The sequence below is a fragment of the Apis florea genome, unplaced genomic scaffold, assembly GCF_048593485.1.
Source record: "Apis florea isolate Af1SG1 unplaced genomic scaffold, ASM4859348v1 contig_2201_pilon, whole genome shotgun sequence".
Lineage (NCBI taxonomy): Eukaryota > Metazoa > Arthropoda > Insecta > Hymenoptera > Apidae > Apis > Apis florea.
Genome location: NW_028256542.1, coordinates 226951 through 236320, shown reverse-complemented (window position 1 = coordinate 236320; position 9370 = coordinate 226951). Strand labels below are relative to the sequence as shown.

At 31.1% G+C, this 9370-nt stretch overlaps 1 long non-coding RNA gene across 1 annotated transcript; it reads left to right on the top strand.

Annotated features, from left to right (window-relative positions):
* The first annotated feature begins 4230 nt into the window (after positions 1 to 4230).
* On the top strand, positions 4231 to 8149 carry LOC116414151 (uncharacterized). The gene is made up of 3 exons (XR_004224614.2): positions 4231 to 4714; positions 7520 to 8008; positions 8092 to 8149. It is a non-coding gene; the product is annotated as an uncharacterized LOC116414151 (long non-coding RNA).
* The last annotated feature ends 1221 nt before the right edge of the window (positions 8150 to 9370 follow it).

Sequence of the window (9370 nt, the reverse complement as noted above, 5' to 3'; positions counted from 1 at the left end):
AGCGGTCTTCCGCCACTCTTCCTTTTCGGGTCATTCATTACTCTCACAAGAGAGGTTTCATAATTGAGGACTAATTGTCGGATCGCGGATATGCGTCGGAGTTCGAAGCAAAAAAAAAAAAAAAAAAAAAAAAAGGATTGAAGAAAGAAAAAAGAAATTGAAAAGAAACAAAGAGAGCCAGAGACGAACAGAAAAAGAATAGAAAGCAGATAGAGATAAGTGGAAGACGAGTAGAATTAAAAAAAGACAGGAAGAGACAGGAAGATCCAGGGAAATCTAGGGAGAGCCAGGGAGAGCCAGGGAGAAACAAACTCAATGAGAGATAGATCTCACAGGTTAGAGAGTTAAAGAGAGATAGATAAAAGCACGAAGAGCCAAGCAGAGATAAATGGAAATGAACGAGAACTAGAGAAAGGTAGGGAGAGACAGGGAGAGCCAAGAGAGATTTAATTATAAACTGAATCAATAATTAGCATTGACGATTTATCATTTTGTTTTCTTTCTTAGATCGAATTTTCCGTTATTATTACATAATTTAAAAGCCCCAGAAGCAATTGTAAAAAGAGATATTGATACGCCAAAGATTAAATCGAATAAATACAACGAGACAATGAAATATAATTTAGGGAATGAAGATGTGTTTGAAAAAAATAAAAAACACGAGCACGAGATATATACTTGTGTGAGAAGGATAAAGGATGACGGGAAAAATGTGGGGAAAAAATGGGACGAGAACTGGGAGAAGGGTGGAGATGTCGGACGAAACGGAAGTCCCTTTGATTTTCAGGCGAGCCGCAATTATCCCTCTCGCACGTTCCACATACCGGAACTGGAGCAGTCGGATCGTTACGATGCTTTCTCTCTCTTTCTCTTTCTCCTTCACCCTCCTATCCTTTCTTCCAAGCCACCCCAAGCACTCGTGGCCGTGGCTTACCGCGAAAACGCATGAAAAGATTCAGGGAAAAGATTGTGGAAGGGAGACGGGGGAGGGGAAGGATGCAATGCCGGCCTGAGGGCACCAAAACTTAAAGAGGGCATTACGGTGGGAAATGGGGAAGGCTTAGAGGGAAGGGGAGGGGTTAGATCGGTGGTAGCAATCGTGGAGACAATACCGAACGGTTGAATGAGAGGCATGGGAAGAGAGAAAGAAAATTTCTTGTTTGCCCACGTCGGCACAGGCCGTTCGACCTCATTAAAAATCATTTGCTTTCAAAGTTGATTCGGAAGGCCACGGTTAATCACCTGAGGGGGCACTCGAAAGGCCTTTTATCAGTCCAGGCTTTAACGCAACCCTTTTGTCTTCTTCACAGCGTGATTGCCCTTTCCACGCTTAAATCGTACCGATTCGTTTCGTAACGTGGCAGCCTTTTGGGAATTTGATAAATGGTTTTTGAACCCTTGCCGGCCTTCCAATATTTTGGATCTTTCGATGTTGGAATAGTTAAATGTTTCTGCGCTTGAGCGATTTCTTTTCTTGACGGATTTTAAAATTGTAAAAAGAAAATATTCGAAATTTTGAATCTTTCAATATAATTAAAAGCGTTGGGAAATTTTTAATTTTCTTGGAGAGCTTTAACCGATTAGATTATTTTTCATTTTCATTTGAATCTCGAATCTTTGGAATTTGGGATATTTTCAGATCGATAAGTTTTGGAATTTTAAATACTTTAAATTTTTCGAGTCTTTAAACGTCGGAGTTTTTGTTTTTTGAATATCGAAATGTTTGGACTTTTAAAATGTATGTAGGTATTTAAAAATACCAAGCAAGATATTGAAATCGTTTTATTTTTCAGTGAAAAATGCTCGTGACATTTCACATACTTGTCTATAGGAAAAATTGCGATTCCACGAAGCGGATTTACCCGCCTGTGGGGATTATTGTTTTTGAATACAAATTTTTCCACAAAATCGAGCGGAAAGGAAGGACGCACTCGACGCGATGAACGGAAAAATATCGGTGACAGCAATCGTTGAAACAATCCATGCGAGAAAAATGAATCGCGAGTGTTCCCCTCAATTCTATGTAAACTCTTGTCTATAAATTCCGTTGGTTGTCTATGAAAAGAGATTCACTGCTATGTGATTAATTTGTATGGATCCCTTGAAAAATCACTCTATTGTCATACACTTATTTGACGCATCACTGCTCTTGGATGGCTAATGCTCAAAAACATCTATATTTGAGAAAATTTTAATAAATTCTTTTAATGTCAAATCCTTCTAATATAAAAATTCGTTGTATTCTCGTTTGTTTGATATATCTTTTTGTCTATTATGTTACGTATTCTATAGCAAGCTAATCTTTACGAAGCTAATTTCTTTAAGTACGTTTCTAATAAAGATAATAGGTAAAATGCATCGAATTTAATAAATTCGTAAATTATTTTAACGAATTCTTTACAACCATAATATTTCTAGACGTGCTTTCTGTCTACAAAGGTTGTTGCACCGTCCTGCATAAAAATGCGCACAGTGTCCTCTGTCTCTGATGAAGCCCCTGTACTCTCCAACTTTTCCAATAACTTGCATGAAAGGATTGGTTGGGGAGAGAAATGCAGAAGCGTGAAACGTGTCGACCAAGAATTATGTATGGAATTTTCTGTGCCAATTAAATCCTCCTATTAATTTCTAATAGATCAGGTAGATCTACCATTTCAAATGGTTGTCATTGTTTAATATTCTATAATAACAATTATATCTGTTAAAAAAGAATGGATAAATAAAATTTGGCGATCAAGATCAATCATTACTCTAACAAGAGAGATTTCATCATTTTACTATAGTGAAATGCAATCAAAAAATTTCAATTTCAATCGACAAAAAAGCGAAGAGAATGGGGAAATATAAAAAGAAATAAGAATTAAGAAAAAATGGAAAAGCAGGAAAAATTAGAGAAAGACAATGAGAAATACAGACAAACAGGAAAAGACAAAAAAAAAAAAAAACAGGGAGAACTAGGAAAAGACAGGGAGATACTAAAGAGAGCCAGAGACTAAGGGAATGACAGGAAAATCTAGGGAAAAACATAAAAGATAAAAGACAGACACAAAGAAATAAATAGAACCAAGGAGAGTTAGGAAAAGACAGGGAAAGCTAAGGGAGAACTGAGGAGAGACAAAACAATCTAAAGAGAGACAATGAGAGATTGAAGAATATAGACACAGAGAAACACATAGAGCTAGAAGAAGAAAATATTATAAATCGATTCGATGATCAAAATTTAACAATTTTTAATTTTCTTTTTTAGATCAAATATTGTGAAATATTTGATAAAAATTTAAAATCCCTTTCAATATCATAATAAATTATATATGATAATATTTTAATCAATCGTTATCCGAAATTCTTTAACAAAATTTCATTTTTCATCTCTTTTAGAATTATAATCGAACATTTTTAAAAATTTCGAAGATTTATTTAAAGATTAAAAAATAATAGGACATCAATAATATCGACAAAAATTTGTAACTGAAAGGTAATGCTGTTATTTAAATATTTAAAAAAGTTATCAGAACTTAAAAAAGATTAAGAAAATTGTTTTAATCTAAAGCCTTTTGATTGATTAGATATACATTTGGAATACATTGGAAGAGTTCATAAAATTGGGTGTAATTGAACGTACGTGAGTAATCTGTCGAAGTATCTCGGTCAAAGGTTATAGAATGATATCGAGAGATCAATCAATTGGACTAGATAACCAAGTGACTGTTCCCAACCTTCGTTAAATGTCAAACGTGTGGCGAACCTTTTGAAAAGACCAGGATCAAAAACAGGCAACCGAGGATCCCGTTGATCCTATTGTCCTCTCTATGAATCCTCCATTAATCCTTTTCCTCTCAAAGGAAGAAAGTAAAAAGGTCAAATCAATTTTTTTTTTTTTTTCAGTATAAAATTAAAGAACGAAAGAACACAAAATTTTTTAAAGCTGACTAGAAAAAATTGATTCCAATCCAATTTTGAATAAATTTTTACAAAATTAATCATTACTATTCTCGTGTTATAAATTAATTTTAATGGAGCATTGATGTAATGATGGAAATTTTTTTTTAGAAATTTAAAAACGTACATTGTGAATATCTATATAAATTGTACATGTAAAATTTTCAATTATTACTGTTCTTAATTAAAACTTTTCAAAAATAGAATCAGAAAAAGATTGAAAATTTCAGAAAAAAAAAATATCTTTATTTTCTAAGTTTAATCGATAAGGAAAAATTTTCATTCTCGTTTCCGCTTCTCAAAAGAAAAAAAAAAAAAAAAAAATTAAAAAAATAAGAGAACAAAAGAGTCATATATACGAGTGATCTAAAAACAGAGGAATTCTGAAGCTGACTGATATACGTATTATCCTTCCATCAGCTAGTACAAAGTGAAAACGAAGAAACGAGAATGAAGTAGGGGAAATAATCCTGACTAGGGGCCACGAATGGACACAGAGCCATGGATTTCCCTGCTTATTGTAAATGGGCCGCGTATATATTCGGCTTTGAAGAGAATTCTCCGCTTCATTTCAGTTTCTCCTCTCTGAGTGTTTGCCGATGTGTAGCTGTTGATCCCTCTGGAATGTTGTGCTCGATATCTTTGATATGCAAAAAAAAAAAAAAAAAAAAAAAGAGATGGATCAATCATGCGATGTGCATGCGAAATGAAGAGATAAGTGAAAGAGGAATCTGCGAAATCCGGAGAATTTTTAAAGCTTTGATATATATCCAACGTAAGTCTAACATAAATATAAATTTCTTCTATGATGCTTTGATTTCCTTGAAAATTTCACACCTTTGTTTGTTACTCTCTATGATACTTTGATGTTAATAATAATGGTTAATAAGGGGACAATATCTAAAGTGAAATTCTTTTTCTTCTTATTCTTTTTTGTTTTTAATTATTTTATATTATTGAAACGTAAAAGTGAATTATATTAATACAAGTATTAATCACAAAAAGAATTTTTGTTTCATTTTAATAGCGATAAATTCTGAATAACATTTATAACTCGAATAACATGGAATAATAATTATAACATTAAATATAAAATAATGGTGAAGAAATCATGAAAGGAAAAATCGAAAAAAACAAAATAATGTTATTTCTCTTTTCTTTAAAAATAATTATATGTATAATTACTTATAACTTAAATATATAATCCAAAATAAATAAGAAAGATTAATAAATATTTAAAACATATTATAAAGTGAACATGAAATTTCTAATTTCTAATTAAAAAGAAAATGGCAAAAAATTTAAAAAAATTGAATTAATTGAAAAATAGATTAGAGAATTGAAAAATCTGAAAAAATAGATCTCTTCCATCTATCATTTAATTAAAAAATCTATCGAATGTTGTCTAGAGAGTGCACTCATGTGGACAATTAAATGTTCAAAGTGTCTTTCCCATTGGTGGAAATTCGACAATTTGCGAGACGGACATTTTCGAAAACAGTCGCGAAACAAACGTACGAGTGCACTCGTAGCTCCTGAAGTGGTACTTTTGCAAAAGCGTGTGTAACAAGAGTGAAACGACTTCCACAACTTTTGTTTCCACATAAATTAGTTTTCGTCTAATCTCTACAGATAACAGCCCTATAAACAGATTTATTAGACTTGTATATGATATAATATTATATGAGGTTCTTTTTCTTCTTAGTCTTCTTTCTTTTCTCATTTCTTTTTTTTTTATTCTCTTTTATTCTTTCCTTTTTTCATCATCTTTTCCTGTTTTTTCTTTCCCTTTTTTCTCTTTTCTTTCTCTTCTTTTTATAAACTTATAAATTAAAAAAGAAATAAAAGCGATATTAAAAATAAAAATATTGTTCTAAAATTAAAAAAATACACACCTATAAATCATAGTTTTCCAATTCACAATCAATCAACATTAAATGAAGAAACTCGAAATTTTATATTCTCTTTTTTTTCCGTTCTTCTTCTTCTTCTTCTTCTTCTTCTTCTTCTTCTTCTTCTTCTTCTTTTTCTTTGCAACGATACCAACAATGAAATCTCAAATAGGATATAAATAATCATCCTTGTGCCTTGTGAACGTGGCCATGGAAAAGGTTGGAAGATTTTCTCGACCGAAGCAAATTGAGAAGAAGAGAGATATTCCTGTATTTTTCTTCGATAGGATTATAGGCATAGCTTGTGCACGGGCGAACAGGATTACCCAATAAGCGACTCTTTCTTTTTCTCCTGGCTGATAAAGCCTCGACAAACGTACCCCGATTTCGGAGCCGATATCTTCTGAGTGACCGACTCGGCGAGAAGAGTCGAAAGTTCTCTCTTCAGCCTTGTTCAAACCCCACTCCAGAATGTTCCTTTTATCGAAGTCGCATTCTAGGAGATTCCTTTTAAGGATCAGATACACGGATACACACATTGGAGTGATTTAATGTTACCAATATATATTTAATTCTTCTTTGAAAGAAAATGCTAAATTTCCATTTTAATTTTTTTATATTAGTTTAGAAATAACTTGAAATATGTTTTTAATTGACACTTTCATATTATTTTTTATTAATGAAATTTTTATTTTTCTTTTCCCATATTTTTTACTATTGGAATCCCTGTTGCTTTTCTGTTCATAGAATAGCTTCTCTTTTTACTATTTTTGCTAGAATTTTAAATTAAATTAAATTAAATCATAAAGTAATTAGACTTAATTCTTCACAATATTTTATTTCTAATTCTCAATTTTTTCAAAAAAATTAAAATATTTCAAAACTATTTATTAATATATATATAAACACTAGATTTTTAAATTAATTGTTAAACAATCTTATCTTACTTGATCCTTTTCCTTTTTTTCACAAAGAATATTATTATTTATGGAAGTAATAATTAATTCCTATAATTTTTCCCAAAGAATTTTCAATTCGCTTCAATTAGTAAGAACTTTATATTCTTCTCTATTTCAAAATTTCTTATTTATAGTAATGATTGATTTCATGATTTCAATCTCCTTCTTCAAACTTTTTTAGCTTAGTTCAAGAAGAATGCATCCATCATCTTTTGTTTCATGGTAAATAAATTCTAAAAAGATTAGTAAGTGTTTCACCAATGAAGTCAAGAATTACAATTCACAGATAAGATTCGAACAGCGTTTATTAATTTATGGAAATACTGATCTTTCGAGAGGATTATCAGTAATTTACTATTTTAATTACAAAAGTTAGAGGATACAATATCTTGAAAAATTGATCATCAATAATTTTACACATTGTGTTATGTGTAATTTATATTTCTCGATGAATTCTGGTTATTATTTAAAAACCATACATATGATTCACTTATTTTACAAATTTGAGAAATATGTCTATCATTTTTTGAATATGTCAAAACATTTGAGACTAAAAATATATATATATATATAATTTATAATCTAATTAATATCAATTATTATAATTATAGGAAAAAGATTCCTATAATTTTCTGTTTTATTCGTCATCCTTATAAAATAGTCAGTCTGGATAATTGGTTCAATAAAACTCTTGAAAAATAAATTTTAACGATAATTTTCTTATTATAGAAACACTTGGTCGAATTAACACCGAAAAGATATTGACTGGGACAGATACAAGATCGGTGGATTAATTCTATTTCAGTATCTCTGATATTATGCTGGAATACTTGTGGAATCAATATTAAGTTCCCAAAAGCATTTTATGAATTCAATAAAAGTGACCTAGTTGAAGAGGAACACTCTGATGTGTGCTTGGTGAAAGTAGAACAAGACAAATAGAATGAGATATGTGTGTGTGTGTGTGCTGTATTAACTACAGAGAGAAAGAGGAGTTTCCCGAAAATTTTATTGCATTCGTCTACCATTCAGAAAATTCGACTCTTAAACCATTAACTACAAAAAAGTTTTATAACTGATCCATGAAAACACAATTTTAACCTGGGAAAAGAATATTCAATTTATATTGCAATCTATATATATTTTTTATATTGCAATCTCAGTAATATATCATCAAAAATCAAATTTGACAAACTTGATAAATTAAGCAGAAATATTGTATGTATTTTTTTAAATTATAAATTTTTTAAAATTATTTAAATATATATGTGTGTCTTAATAATTGTAAATTTCTATATTAGAATAAAAAAAGGAAGAAAATACTAAATTAAAAGAAAAGACTGAAGAAAATATACTTACAAAGGTAAAAAAATATTTCTCTGTCCATTATTAATATTCCTTTAATTATTAGAATATCTTTCTAACTAAATCTCTAATCGCATACAAATTTTTCATCAGCAAATTGGACGATCCCAGTTCATTGAGTTAAAAAAAAAAAAAAATGCAGAAATCATCGGTAAATCTGTTAAAAAGAAAAATTGGACATGCAGCTTTGTTGCAATCAACAACTCGTTTAGAGGCCATATTAACTTGGTAAAAAGCTGGTACCCTGGCGCAATATATGTCACATATTGTACGTACTTGGTTGCGTATATACGAGCCACATACTTCTCGCCGTACTCCCGTACATAGGCCGGTAGACACATAGTGAGTGCATACTGGCGTGCATCGACCTCTGGGGTAGTAGCGTGTGCGCGCGCGCGCACACACACATACTCATACACAGAGGTGCAATGTGAAAATGTGGTCAAACATCCTAACAGAGAGGATCACTAAGTGAGGAGAGAGAGAGAGAGAAGAGGAAGGGAGAGAGAGTGAGTAAGTGTGTATGTGTGAAGAGAGAGAGAGAGAGAGAGAGAGAGAGAGAGAGAGAGAGAAAGATTCCTCCCATATGTATATGGTAGATACACACCAGAGGGTGCACAATAGATGAATTCAGTTCAGTTCCAGCCACTTCAGGATCGTGAGACGCAGGCGCGTTGACCGAGAGCATCGTGCTGCAGGATCCACCCCTCAGCATATGTGCTTATGCTAGATGCTCTTTGTTTTTAAATTTTTCCTATGATTTTTCTGATTTCTTCTTTTTCTTTCCTTTGAATAGTGTAGTTACACTTATCTTTAGAGGAATAGAATTAATTTAGGAGACAAGTCTAAAGAATAGATAGATTAACTTGATATTGTATTTTATTTTTCATCATTTATAATGATTATTGTTGATAATTATTATAATTGTCATAATTGTTGTCATTTTCTTTAGCAACAAGTAATGGGTAAAAATAATGCTTTAAATTTTGATCACTTATATTCATAAGATTCTATATTTCTTCTGATTATTCTTCCTGTTAAACTGAATAAAAATTTTTTCCTATTTCTTCTTTCTTTTTTCAGTCTTTGTTTAGATTTGTTTGTTATCATTCTTCAAAATATACTTCAATAATTTTTGTTTCATCTACTCTTCATCTACATATATTTCATGTTTCTCTTTAAGTATACTTTAGTTGTTCTTGGCCAGTCCAGTCT